The following is a 12,018-nucleotide window of genomic DNA, read 5'->3' on the forward strand; positions in this document are numbered from 1 at the left end:
GCCAACAAAGAGCCCTGTGTCTCTGCAGTGGCTTTTGGCCCAGGAGAAATACTATCTGCTGCCACAGGACCCTCCACCCCTCCGCCCTCCACCCTCCGCCTCTCGGGCTGATTATGGCAACAGGGCAGGATGCCGGTGCCACCTCCCACACATCTGCTGACCATTGTTGCAGTTTGCTTTTTCCGTTTCCATGACGGCGTCTGCGGAAACATCAGATATTTTTAAATGAGCCCAGTGGGTCTTCCCCAGTATCAATAAGTCAAATCACTTCTAATCATTCAATCATCAGTTCTTTTCTTCATTTTCCCTTCTCCAGTAATAATCAATGATGGAACCTTCAGCTTTTCTTCTTCAGTTCAGTCCGATCCGAACACTTCCTGGTCCGTGTGGTTTCCAGGCTTCATTGGCTCGTTCAGCTGCCCAGATCTGAACTTTGTGTATTGTGCTGAGGAATTGAACCACCGGCAGATCCTCCAGCTCGGAGTGTGACGTCTGGACTTCAGTCCCGCTCATCACCTCATCGATGTGTGAATATTGCTGTCTGTGGAGCAGAACTTGACTGTCTGCCGTGTGTGATGGATGCCGCCTTCGCCGGGTGACGCTCAGAACTCCTGAGACGTGGCGATGTTGATTTCAAACGGAGCCGCCAGGGATTTTAACGCAGTGATGCTGGAATCAGCAGCCGGGCTCAGTCATCTGCAGCCACAACTTAGAGTTTAGCCTTTCTTATTTTAATCTTTAACCCGGGTATTAAACGGGTTGTTAACCAGCAGCAGAGTCTCATGGTGTCATATATTTATCTCAGCTTGCAGCAGCCACACAGGAGTGGGACCAACAGGTGCTGCATTATCCACCATATTTGGCTGATTTCCAGCGGATTTTAGCAAATTCAGTCGTTATGATCAAAAACATGTTTCATCTGATGGTTGAAGTCGGCTTCCAATGAGTTAGTTCATCCAGGTCCGTCTCATTGTGTCCTTCTGGACCCATATCCCTGAATACAGACCTTTAATGTGATGACGACAGTGCACTGAAGGAGTGGAGGAATTCAGACAGCTTGTAGAAGGACGCAGGACGTGTTCTTCCCATCAGGAAACATTCCCTTGTTCAGTCCCTCCTCCAGTCCCATCGGGCCTCTCCTCCGTTACTGGAGGAGGAAGCGTGAGAGACGAGGAGGAGGAGCAGCGCTCAGTGAGGAGCGAGGCCGGCCGGTGAACTTCAGCGTCCGTCCGCAGCCGGGCCGGCCAACTTCCACAGCTGTCACACATTTTCAACAGATTCCAGCGGCCCTCCACGAGGCCGGGGAGAAGACATTCCTGCGCCATTACACATGGGCTAAAAGGAATTACCGTTAACATATGATATTCTGGAAGTGGGAAATTTGCCACCCCAACCTTGGCCAAAGCGCTCCGGAACTCAGGGTCATGGATTTATTATCTCAGATGGCCCTCGGAGGTCAGCGGGGGCTGTTTTTCTCCTCTCGCGGTTCCGGCAGAAACTGCTGCAGCCCCAAGTGTGCTATTCATTAAGTACACTGTGCAGCTTTGTGTCGGGGCGGGGTGGGCTGGGGGGGTCTGGGGGTGGGCGTGGGGGGGGGGGGGACACATGTTCCCGCTGCTCTACGGCTTTCTGTCAGAGGAACGGCATGTCTGGTCACACTGAGAGGTCATTCCCAGCTGTTGGGCTGCAGCACGCCGATGCGTCCGGAGCCTGGCCGCCAGACACCAGCAGGATCCTGAACCATGAGGCCGATCAGCCCCAGACCTGCCCCGGGCTCTTCTCACAAGCCTTCATTTCACTCCCTTCAGAGGCTTCTCCAGTTCTTCTGTTGGTGTGCTGTACATGAGAAGAAGTCCTTCTGTTGATTCTGCTCCGGCAGTAACAGACCTGAGCAGAGTGTGGAGATGATATTCCGGGTTCAGTCTGACCGCTGTCTGTACTTTTACCTCTGAACGGTGGAAGAACCACCACAGCTACCACAGAGTTCTGAGACAGCTCCCAGCGTGAACATGAAATCCTTTGAATCCACCGGGATTTTCAGACGCCTGGTTTCATTCTGATGAAGGTTTCTTCTCTTAATTCAATGATTTAAAGGTGGTCATCAGTGAGTCTTTTCCTTTGCAGATTAATCCTTGCACCTGTGATCTTGGCACTTTTCAAAATCTTTTGCTCCTAAAATGTCTTTTTTTTTCTAAACACTCATAACAGCTAAATATTTATGGCCAGCCACCATGCCAAAGTAACCAACCACATTCTGTAAATACGGTCCAGATGTTTCAGGTTTGCAGTGGGTGTTTGAGCCGGCTGTGAGCAGTCAGCCAGTGTTTTCACCGTTTCCATGACTTGCAGTGCGATGCTGATCGTCTCAGTCATTTCAAGGCAGCGCGGCGCTCCACTTCCAGGAAGTACGGCGAAGCTATGCTGCAGCCTGCGTCATCTCTGAGTCAACCAAACAGTCTGGAGGGAAGCCTGTGAGAGAGTCCAGACCCCGCCGTCCTCCTTCCTGCGCCGTTTCCTCAGCAGCTCGCGCTGAAGCGTCTCCTCGCAGAACGCCATCTCCGGCCAAACGCCATGCCGCAGCCCGACTCTGACCTGCAGAGGTGGAATTGAACCGGCCACCTTGATTCATCACTTCACCTCCCTTCAACATCACTGAGCTCCTCTAGCAGAGAAAAGGGACAAAAGATTTAAAGACATTGAGCTTTTGTGTTTCAGTGAATTATGATGCTGGAAAAGCACTGAGGAGCAGCACAGATCATCCATTCATCCGTCCGTTCATTCGTTCATCCAACCATCCATTCAGCCATTAATCCATTCGTACGTACATCCATCCATCCAACCATTCATCCAACCATCTGTCCATCCATACATCCATTCATCCATCTGTTCATTAATTTATCCATCCATCCATCCATCCATCCATCCATCCATCCATCCATCCATCCATCCATCCATCCCTCCATCCATCCATTTGTGCATCCATCTGTCCATTCATCCAACCATCTGTCCTTCCATACATTCATTCATCCATCTGTTTATCCATCTGTTCATTAATGTATCCATTCATTTGTTCATCCATTCATTCATCTGTTTGTTTGCTCATCCATCCATCCATCCATTTGTACATCCATCTGTCCATTCATCTAACCATTCATCCGTCCATTCATCCAACCATCTTTCCATCCATACATCCATTCATCCATCTGGTCATTTATTTATCCATCCATCCATTCATCCATTCATTCATCTATCCATCCATCTGTTCATTCATTCAATCATCTGTTTATTTGTTCATCCATCCATCCATCCATCCATCCATCCATCAGTTCATTCATTCATTCATCTGTTTATTTGTTCATCCATCATCCATCCATCAGTTCATTCATTCATTCATCTGTTTATTTGTTCATCCATCCATCCATCCATCAGTTCATTCATTCATTCATCTGTTTATTTGTTCATCCATCCATCCATCCATCCATCAGTTCATCCATCCATCCATCCATCAGTTCATTCATTCATTCATCTGTTTATTTGTTCATCCATCCATCCATCCATCCATCAGTTCATCCGTCCATCCATCCATCAGTTCATTCATTCATTCATCTGTTTATTTGTTCATCCATCCATCCATCCATCCATCCATCCATCCATCCATCCATCCATCCATCCGTCCATCTGTCCGTTCATCTTCATCATGTTCTTCATCATGACTTGGGACCTCGGATCCGTTCTGACTGAGATCGGTGAAGAATCTGGAAAACAAATAACTGATATTATTGATTTACCATCAAATCTGAGATCCACTAAAAACAGACGGAGGAGAGTAACGGATGAACTCAGCTGACTGGTGATAAAAAGCAGGTGATCCTTCTCTTCATGGTCTCGGTGCTGAGAGTTAAATATCTTTTCATTCAACTCATCCAGCTTTGAGAGCGTCTCGTTACTCTCCACGCCGATCATCTGTCTCTGGAGAACCTGGCTGTGAAACACTGACAGAAGCCTGGACGCGTTCCCAGGCTCTCCTTTGAAAGCTTGTTTCCATGCAGGATCTCATTATTATTCCGAAAACAACTCATTTCTCAGTTAGAGACTTTATTCTGCCGTAGCAGGACTGAGCATGTCCATCGGTTCAGATGGTAAAAATAGCTCAGCTTGTTGGTAATCTTCAGGAAACGTCTTATGATCTAGTGGTTTGGTGACACCTGCTGCACCTCCTGCCAGGTCTGAACGCTCAAACGTTTCATGGAGATGAAAAAGAAGAAAATCAGCGTTTCCATGTGGCGCTGGAGGAAGTCCAGCTTGTATCACCACGTCCTAATCCCAATCCCAACCACGTCCAGCGGCCTCAATCACATCTGCAGCAGTTTTCCAGAGCGGCCGCCTCGTCTCAGACCAAACACAGACATTCCTCAGCGCCGGGGCTGGGAGTGGGCGTCCACGGAGCAGGACGGGCTTTGAAGCTGATATCGATATCTTATCACAGCAGCACCTGATATTAAAGGATTCCTGCCAGACGAGTGAAACGCAGCGCCGTGCCTCCAGGGAATACTTCTTAGCTTTCCTTTTGTCTGAACCGGGACACGGAGCAGGCTGTCATTTGACCGTCTCCCTTCGCTGTGGACATTTCAGGAGACAGACGCTGAAAACTGGGTTAGAGCACAATGGGCTGTTCATGAGGTGAGAGCCGGCCGGCTGATTAAAACTGCTTTCACAAGACCGATCGCTCATTAGCAGTGTCAATAGGAAGAATCTCCAGAGATTCTCTACAGGAACCGTTGTGATCTACAGGCTGAGCTGTGCAGCAGAGAGGCTTTTCTCCACATCCATTATTAAAGGCTGGATCAATATTGATAGTCCGGAGCTGGAACGGAGCCTAAATATTTGAGCAGCGTCTGCCCCGACGCTCTGCGGCGCTGTGAAATGAAGCTGATGTGCTCTGTGTCCAGTCTGCCTTACAGCGCGGAAATGAAATGTTAAATATTTACAGTCCTCCTGGTATGTGAGCCTCAGATTCCAGCTGTGATGGGTAGCAGCCGCATTCCTCCACAGGAAGTTTATTCTCTGAAGGAGGCTCCAGCGTCGGCCTGAAACACACCGGCGTGTCCCCGGCGGCACCACCGCCCCCGGGAGGCTTCGCAGGACCAGCAGGGAGCCCAGCAGGGAGCCCAGCAGGGAGCCCAGCAGGGAGCCCAGCAGGGAGCCCAGTCTGCTCCAGGACCAGCAGAAGATCCAGTCTGGTCTAGGACTGCTCCAGAGGTGGAAACTCTTTCTCTGTATGAGTCCAGTAGCAGCGTTGTCCTGTAGAACACTGGTTCTCAACCTTTTTCAGTGATGTCCCCCAAATGAACACGTTTCACTGAATTACCAGCTAAATCATTTTTGTTTGAAAAAAGAGGTAAAGATAAAATACAGTACCATGTCATCTGTTTCTGACTTATTAAATTCTATAACAGTGCAAAGGCATTGCTCATTTATTGTGGTGTTTCTTGAACTATCTGGAAAAAATACATAGAACAAACAATGATTCAGTCATAAATAAAGATTTCCTCACACAGAAGTAATCATCAGCTTTAAAAGCCCTCTTTGGGATTGTATCAGAGACGCACCTGGATTCATGAACTTTGTTAAGAACGTGGAACGTTCCAGGTTGGGTCAAACCATCATGTTGTGGGGAACTCTGGGTAAACGGTCAAGAGCTCGCTTGATGTGGAATTCAGTTTATGATCTTATATTAATATTTTACTCATTATTTCATTTTATAAAGGATTTATGAATTGCTGGTATTTTTAAAACAGTTTTAAAAAATCTCATGTACCCCCTGGCATACCTTCAAGTATCCCCATTTGAGAATCACTGCTGCAGAAAGTTCTCACTTCAAGTCCTTCACTGCTCGAGGCTCCTTCAGAATAAGAGTTTCTGTCATAATGAACTTTGAAAAAAGGTTTGGCTTTGATTGAAAAGTGACAGATTAAATAAATGAACTCTTTTAACGCTGATTGTTTTAAGATAAAGACAGGACAGATGGATGATGGATGGACCCCTCCTCCTCCACTTCCTCTTCTCCCCCCCCCTCCATGAGCCTGGGAACAAGCCCTCGTCCTGGTGGGGGGCCGCTGGAGCTGCTGAATTGTTTGGCCAGCGATGATACTTTGGCCGCATTAACGACGCTTATTCACGGTAAACAAATTGATTAGCTAATTAGCTTAGAGCTGCAGCGCCGCGCTCCTGAGAGAGACATCCAGGCGGCGGTGACCTTTGACCCCGGGCTTTAGATTCAAGGTTAAATGTGCCGCCGTGTCCTCTGAGCGAACAACGCTGTCACATCGTGGCTCCACGCCAGAGGAGCCCAGCAGCTGTCAGCGCGCCGGAGTTTAAGAGGGGATTAATTAGAGGGGGGGCCTCGGTACGAGCCTCCCTGTTCCAGAGGGGGGTGGAGGGTGGAGGGCGGAGGGGGCGGGGTCCCTTATCAGCCGTCGCTGGACACCTCCGGTGGCTATTAATCAGAGCCAGAGCCTGACTGGAGCCAGGAGAGGATCCGCAGAGGGGCGGGAGGTGGAGGTGGAGGTAGGGGGAGCCGCCTGGAGCCTTCCCCAGGCCTCAGAGACACTCCCACCCCTCCACCCCCTCCACCCCCTCCACCCTCCCGTCCGGGAGCGCACACCCAGTGACGTCTGGCTCTGCGTCTCTGAAGCTTTAGAACCTGGAAGGACTCTAAACGGAACACGAGCCTCATCCTCCATGAAACATGATCCTCCGCGAACCACCGGCGTTAAAAATCCCAGTGAGCAGAGTCTGTCAGCAGACCAGTCCAGCGCCAGACCAGATCTCCATGTCTTCTGCTGGTGCTGGTCTCCAGTGTGCAGCTCCTGCTCTGTCTTCTTCTCTGGTGTATTTCTATAGCAGAGCTACAGCTCCACCTGAAGGCCTGGCAGATGAACTGCAGGGTTCTGAGTCAGAACCACAGGGAGACAACAAATGGTTCAGTCTGCTGTAGACCAGGTCTGGGACCAGGAGACTGGAAACCAACAGGGTGGTCTGGTTTAGACCAGGTCTAGGACCAGGAGCAGACCAACAGTTAATTTTGACTTAGAGGAATGTATTGGTTCAATGTGACGGATTAATGAAAGAGTTTGGTTCCTGCAGGAACCAGTCCTGATCCATGATGGTCCGTCACCTCCATAAGGTCTCAGTCAGGGAGCGGCGTTCTCCCATCGTTAATGTTCACACTGTATTGTTCTCCATGTTCTCCACTGTTAATAATTGAGAACCCTTATTCTCGGTTCAGTTGCAGTGTTTCAGAAAAGTTTCCTAAAGTTCTGCTGTCTAGCTGTGAGCAGCGTTGTCGTGGAAACGGGGTGAAGCTCTGGTCCTTCAGATGATCTTTGATGCCTTTCAGTGGATCACTAGTAGAAAAGTCTTTAACTTAATAAACTTTAACTTCTCTGTTTCCAAAGCGTTGATGTAAACAAGCCTTGCTAATCTCCTCTCACACGTTTGGAGAGCTGAGTTCTGCAGGATCTGGAACCGAGAACCACAGAAGTCCTTCCACATCGCCGCTGGAGGTTGTGATCTGCTGGATTCTGCAGAGTTTCCTTCCAAACATCAACCAGAGGGAGAGTGAGCCTGTAGACTTGGTATGCAGACCTCAGAATGTGCTAATAACCAGGAACGCTTTGTCCCACGTGGAACCGCCGATCAGTAGAGCGGCTCGTTAGCAGAACTGCAGGATCGGTTCTTGCCGCGGCTCCAGCCCCGTGATGGATTTCAGATCACTTTAAATGGAAAGCTTCTGTGAGTGGATACAAAGCGCCGTGCGTAAATACTGAATAATGAGCCACTTTCAAGTCCCGCAGAAAGAAAGCATTAATGGCAGCGTTTGGTGTGGTTCCTTCACACGCAGCATCAAACACGGATCAATTAGTTCTGATTAGACTCTGAAGGCTCCGGATTTACAAGCATTTGCTCTCAAGATGTGCTGACAGGGTTTGCCCGAGAACATGTGACGGAATAATGTGCAGACGAAGGACAAGGACGGCTGGAGACCCCGCGAAAGACACAGAGCCCAGAACAATAGAACGCCAGGGCGAGGTTCCCCCCCTGCAGCCTGGAGGCGCCAGAGAGAACATCAGGGCGATGTTCAGAACGCTCCCGGACAGCTCACACTCACTCCCGCACAGGGAGATCATGCAAACTCTGCTCCACCCGACCAGGGCTCGAACAGGGGGACTTCCCCCAAATGTTTCTCTTTTCGGTCAACAGGTTTCCGATCAGCGTAACGGAACCTGGAACGTTTTATTAATGTTGAATGATCAGCCCTCATTCTTCACTCAGAGCTTTTCACCCACTCTTCATTGTTAGTTTTTACAGGATTCAATTCCTATTATGCACTGACACACACACACACACACACACACACACACACACACACAAACACACACACACACACACACACACACACACACACACACACACACACACGCACACACGCATGCGATACTGAAACCCAATAATGTGACAGATATTAATCATCCCGAGGCGAATGAAAAACAACTAAATACCGACCAGGGTGATTTCACCTCTGCTGAATGCTGCAGCACTTCACCTGCACACACACACACACACACACACAAACACACACACACACACGCAGTGACTTATGGGTGTATGATTAACGCAGCTGAGTGACCGCTACAGAAGGTGTGGTTGTTTGCGTTGATGTATGGCGAGCTGTAGCCGTCTCCATGGAAACGGAGGCATTATTCACCCGGAGCAGGGGTGCAGTGTGACGGCCTCCGCGGCAGGCCGTCCCGCAGTTAGCATTAGCATGTAGCGTGTTGCAGCACGCTTCCACAGCTCCTCACAGGAGACCTGCTCCCTCTCAATCAATATCTCATTTCACAAACACACCGCTGCTTCCACTCCCGTCTGACAAACGCCCCGCAGCCAGTGCCGATTCTGAGAAAGAAAAAAAAGGAACCGGCTATTAACTTTGGCCGTGGTACAGCGATAACTGGAGGGCGATGGTTACACAACCCGCTCCCTGCTAGATAAGGTCATTGTGCGAGCCCGGGCTCGGAAGTGAACCCGAATGCCCTGGACGGCCAGTCAACAACAGGAAGGAAATAATCAATTTGGGCCTTTTAATGAACAACCCTGTACGTGGAGCAGAGCTCGCCCCGCGCCGGTTAAACATTAGTCATGTGACGAGACGGCTTCAGAGTGTTGTGTGTGACTGCAGGGATTAGCAGAGGATCAATACGTGCGACTCCCATAAAAAACACACACGTTTACTGTACTTTGATTTTCTGCCTCATTTGGACGGAATCGTCTGCTTTTAGGGAAGTTTACGTTCCATGTTTTGCAGTCCTGTCTGCCACAGTGACAGAGTCATGATGGAAAGGCTCGAGCACAGGCTCAGATTAAAGCCGAGCTCCGGCACTGAGTGCACTCAAGCTGTCACATTTTTTAATTTAAACTCACTTTCTGAGACGGACTTTGAATTTACACACTCTGCTAAGTACACGGTCTTTAATTAGAATCGACCTCGGTGTTTCTTCTCTTCACAACTGGAGTTTCAGCCACTTTGTTTTTTTGTTTCTGCCTCCTTGCAGACATTTTTGCCGACAAGACAGAATTCTGTGAATTTATTGACCCACAGAAGCAAAAACTGCCGTTAAATTAAAGCACTGTAGGGATCAGCAGGATGTTTCCTGTGGAAACAGACGACCGTCCGCTGGCTTCCTGGAGGAGCTTCTTCCTCCACGAACTTCGATTGAAGCTTCCAGGATGGAACAGTGAAGAGGCAGGATCCGTCCAGGTTCGGGGTCCGTCCAGGCTCAGGGTCCGTCCAGGGTCGGGGTCTGTTCTGGGTCGGGGTCTGTTCTGGGTCCATCCAACATCTGTCCATCCAAATACCGAGTGAAGTTCTCCTCAAAGGAAGCTGTTACAGTAAATTTCCAGTTTGATTGAAGCTGGCCTTGGAGCCTCGCTTCCATCAGTCAGGGCGGGTTGTTTCAGTGGAGATGCTCATAAAGCTGCTGAAGCTCCATCCTGAATGCCGGAACACTCGCTGCTGATTGGTCTGAAGGCACAGCGCAGGCGGGGGAGGAAGAGGAGGGAGGAGGAGGAAGAGCAGCTCGTACAGAAGTTGACTCACTGGAGAAATGACCTCCTGTGTAAAGCTCTGAGATGAACGTATGAGTGTAGAACTGTGGAGAAGCTGAGCTGCTGATGAGTCGCCTGTTTTAACTCACTTCCTACCCACCAGTTTTCCACATCACGCCATTTGTCTCACAGCTGTCCTGATGCAGAATATCAAAAAAGAATGTTGCATCTCTCTCTCGGAACATGAACTGTGATCGTTCTGCTTTTCCTTCCAAATCTAAATTCTATCACCACAGTTCCCAGCAGCGAGGCCGGCTGCAGGGCCTGGAGCACCACTTCTGGTTGTGTTTGAACCTTCTAGTCTGGAGAACCTTCTAATCTCGTCCACTCCAGCTTACGTTTGGCCCACAGCGGACGGACTGTCCTGTTTAACCTTGATGACTAACCATCAAATGAGCGTCTTGGCTCGGTGTTTCTGTGCTGAGCCGCAGAACTCCCCAGTAACCCGGCGTGCTGCTTCAGGATTGCTTCATTGCGGAGCTTCGTTATGTCGCTCCCCACAGGACACAGACCTGCGCTCACATGCGCTGACTTTGCAAATGCTCTCGGCTGAGATTGTGATTGTGTCCCGAGACGTAATTACCTCTGGAGTCGGCGCAGGGCTTCACCGGCAGCTCCACGCTGCAGCCAGGAAGTGCTTCAGATGTTTTTTTTCCTCCAGAAAAGCTCCACTCTGACACCCTGCATCATTTGAAGTCTTGCAGGAGCCTCATTACTGCCCGGGCCCACACGGGGGGTTTGCTCCCAGACGCACTTTAATGGCAGTAAAAAGGAAAAGGCTTGAAGGTTACGAGACGCTGCAGAGCTCTGGAGGAGACGGCCCGCTCCGGCTGCGCCCGGCGTCCCACGTCACTGGAGCCGGCGGAGTCGTAAATGGCTGCTAACACCAACAGTAAACGGATATAAAAAGACTCCCGGCTTCCTTTATGTGACCCGTTCCCCTCTGCTGGGAGCCGGGGGAGAGCACATCACACAAAACCATCCAGAAATCCACCCCGAGACTTTAACACCTCCGCCCGACGTGAGCCGTCCTCCAGCCGCGCCGCCGGGCGCCGCCGGGCGCCGCCGGGCGCCGCAGGGCGCCGCCGGGCTGAGATAACTCCGCTCGTCCCAAACACACTTCAAGACTTCAAGTCGCTTAAGAGGAACCAAAGCGAATAAAAGATCAGAGAAGCTGTTAAAATGTAGATTTGTGCTGCCAGGCTGAGAGGAAACCCGCCGGAGGAGCCGGATTCCAGATCGACTCAGACACCATGAGCCAAAGAGATCCCGAGACGAATCGGAGAGGGATCTGGAGATAACAATAACAATAATAATAATAATAATAATAATAATAATAATGCATTGGTTTTATACAGCGATTTTCTGGACACTCAAAGACGCTTTACATTGCATTCTTCATTCTCTCCATACTGGGTGGTGGTAAGCTACTACTGTAGCCACAGCTGCCCTGGGGCAGACTGACGGAGGCGAGGCTGCCACTCTGCACCATCGGCCCCTCCGACCACCACCAACCATTCACTCTCACACTGCTTTCACACTTAGGCAAGGTGGGTGAAGTGTCTTGCCCAAGGACACAACGACAGTTTTACGCCTGCGGGAGCGGGGATCGAACCGCCAACCTTCCGGTTATGAGACGACCCGATCTACCAAGAGTCTAAGTCTTCTGAACATAATGTATTATTATGTATTAATGTTTTTTTTAACTGCTGTTGATTTTATGCTGTTGTTTTTAATTTATTTTGCTGTATTGTGAAGCGTCTTTGAGTGTCTTGAAAAGCGCTATACAAATAAAATGTATTATTATTATTATTATTATTATTGTTATGAACTAAAGGGATGTAGCTGACT

This window comes from Salarias fasciatus, chromosome 2 (assembly GCF_902148845.1).
Source record: "Salarias fasciatus chromosome 2, fSalaFa1.1, whole genome shotgun sequence".
Lineage (NCBI taxonomy): Eukaryota > Metazoa > Chordata > Actinopteri > Blenniiformes > Blenniidae > Salarias > Salarias fasciatus.